The sequence below is a fragment of the Triturus cristatus genome, chromosome 4_2, assembly GCF_964204655.1.
Source record: "Triturus cristatus chromosome 4_2, aTriCri1.1, whole genome shotgun sequence".
NCBI lineage: Eukaryota > Metazoa > Chordata > Amphibia > Caudata > Salamandridae > Triturus > Triturus cristatus.
The window spans coordinates 930,360,817-930,363,316 of NC_140586.1; the positions used below are offsets into that span (position 1 = coordinate 930,360,817).

Genomic DNA, 2,500 nt, shown 5'->3' on the forward strand with positions numbered 1-2,500 from the left:
GTTTGGCTTTTTGTTTTCCATCCTATTGATGAAATTGAGTGCAGGTGCAGAGAGAACGCAGAGGATTGAAATGTTCAGGGAAAGGGTCTCACGCAGGAGCTCTAGACCAAAGGCACATTACTATGATTTATTAAAGTGCTTCATGCATGCAAAAGGAAACGTCCCTGGGTGGGCTTGAACCACCAACCTTTCGGTTAACAGCAGAACACGCTAACCGATTGCGCCACAGAGACTAGTGACAAAAACACATCTCCTGAGACTCAACATATATCTTTATGTGTGCGCGCCTGCCTTGAGCTTGTGTTATATAAGGCGTCTTCATCCTATGCAGCATTTGTCATTTGCTTAGTGTCTTGTCACTGTTGGGTGTTATGATGCGCAGACTACTGTCTAATGGTGTTAGGGCCAGTATTACAACCAGTCCCAGTGTATGAGATACATGTATGACTTTTCTGTGGCCTTCTTAGCGTAGCTATCTGCTCCTCTGGTGGTGTTCTACCAGCCTGTCAGGCGTGTGTCTTGCCCATCCAATCTTCACTGTGGCATGTTAGACTTGTCTTCTCTGTGAGCGGAGTCTTCTTCCCAGAGCAGGTGCTTTCTCTGAACTCTTGCTTTGTAAGACTGCTGGGCAAGGCCCTCCCTAGCCCCTCACTCAGATAGATACATTTACCTGCAGAGCTCAGCTTTGGAGAAAGAGAGGGGGCAGAGAGCGCAAAGGGGAAGGCCCAAGGTGCACTCCTTATTTTACATAAAAGCTCGGGCTCTTGGGAGGACAGGGACATGAGGGTTCTCAGGGAAAGCCATCACATTAGTATTGATGGCTGGGCCTTGAAACACAACAATCCCGGAATGGCCAGGCACAAAATGCCTGTGCAATAGGCCTGACCATAGGCTTCTGGAGGTCTTGCTCTCCAGAGGCCCCAGTGGTCTAAGCCCGACCAGGGCTGTAGGCCGCGTTGGGAGCGCGTTAGGGACGCAGGGTGCAGAACTCTGCCCGTTTCACCCCAGCATTTCGGGGAGGACAGGGAATTTGGCAAAGACAGTGGGAAGGATTTTTAAGGAGGAGAGTTCAGTGACATGATCTGAAACACAATAGTGCTGGTGATCTGGAGGCTGCCTTCTATGAGCCACTTCTGTCGGGAGCAGCCTGCCATCATGCCCTGATAACCACAACACTAGTCCCAAGCCAGTGACCTCAGCAAATGCAAAAACATTCATACTTATAGTCTCCTGCATCTGATTCTTGCCATCATGTGAAACGTTGGCATTCCAATGTCTGTTGCACACACTTTGTTCATAGGTGTGCAATTTGAGTGCGTGCGCCTCATCACTGTCTTGGACAGAGCTCTGTCTCTAAGCTACACATGTGAAGCATTGGTGGTTCAGTGGTAGAATTCTCGCCTGCCACGCGGGATGCCCGGGTTCGATTCCCGGCCAATGCAAGGCTGTGTTCTTTTGACTTTGCTTTCTAAATCAAATATGGGAACTCAGTGGGGCATAAAATGGGAAACAGTGACCCCGACGTGATTTGAACACGCAACCTTCTGATCTGGAGTCAGACGCGCTACCGTTGCGCCACGAGGTCCTTGCTTTTGGAGTCACCTCAGCAAATGTTGTGAGCCTTTTCATTTTTGCCCACCTCCTTATGTGCCTAGGGTTGTATTACAAGGTTTGGCTTTTTGTTTTCCATCCTATTGATGAAATTGAGTGCAGGTGCAGAGAGAACGCAGAGGATTGAAATGTTCAGGGAAAGGGTCTCACGCAGGAGCTCTAGACCAAAGGCACATTACTATGATTTATTAAAGTGCTTCATGCATGCAAAAGGAAACGTCCCTGGGTGGGCTTGAACCACCAACCTTTCGGTTAACAGCCGAACACGCTAACCGATTGCGCCACAGAGACTAGTGACAAAAGCACATCTCCTGAGACTCAACATATATCTTTATGTGTGCGCGCCTGCCTTGAGCTTGTGTTATATAAGGCGTCTTTATCCTACGCAGCATTTGCCATTTGCTTAGTGTCTTGTCACTGTTGGGTGTTATGATGCGCAGACTACTGTCTAATGGTGTTAGGGCCAGTATTACAACCAGTCCCAGTGTATGAGATACATGAATGACTTTTCTGTGGCCTTCTTAGCGTAGCTATCTGCTCCTCTGGTGGTGTTCTACCAGCCTGTCAGGCGTGTGTCTTGCCCATCCAATCTTCACTGTGGCATGTTAGACTTGTCTTCTCTGTGAGCGGAGTCTCCTTCCCAGAGCAGGTGCTTTCTCTGAACTCTTGCTTTGTAAGACTGCTGGGCAAGGCCCTCCCTAGCCCCTCACTCAGATAGATACATTTACCTGCAGAGCTCAGCTTTGGAGAAAGAGAGGGGGCAGAGAGCGCAAAGGGGAAGGCCCAAGGTGCACACCTTATTTTACATAAAAGCTCGGGCTCTTGGGAGGACAGGGACATGAGGGTTCTCAGGGAAAGCCATCACATTAGTATTGATGGCTGGGCCTTG

At 49.2% G+C, this 2,500-nt stretch overlaps 4 non-coding genes across 4 annotated transcripts; 1 reads left to right on the forward strand and 3 right to left on the reverse strand.

The window, feature by feature from the left end:
* Positions 1 to 159: 159 nt before the first annotated feature.
* On the reverse strand, positions 160 to 233 carry TRNAN-GUU (transfer RNA asparagine (anticodon GUU)). The gene has a single exon. It is a non-coding gene; the product is annotated as a tRNA-Asn (tRNA).
* Positions 234 to 1,371: 1,138 nt separating this feature from the next.
* Positions 1,372 to 1,442, forward strand: TRNAG-GCC (transfer RNA glycine (anticodon GCC)). The gene has a single exon. It is a non-coding gene; the product is annotated as a tRNA-Gly (tRNA).
* Positions 1,443 to 1,513: 71 nt separating this feature from the next.
* TRNAW-CCA (transfer RNA tryptophan (anticodon CCA)) lies at positions 1,514 to 1,585 on the reverse strand. The gene has a single exon. It is a non-coding gene; the product is annotated as a tRNA-Trp (tRNA).
* Positions 1,586 to 1,828: 243 nt separating this feature from the next.
* Positions 1,829 to 1,902, reverse strand: TRNAN-GUU (transfer RNA asparagine (anticodon GUU)). Its single transcript has one exon. It is a non-coding gene; the product is annotated as a tRNA-Asn (tRNA).
* Between the last annotated feature and the right edge of the window lie 598 nt (positions 1,903 to 2,500).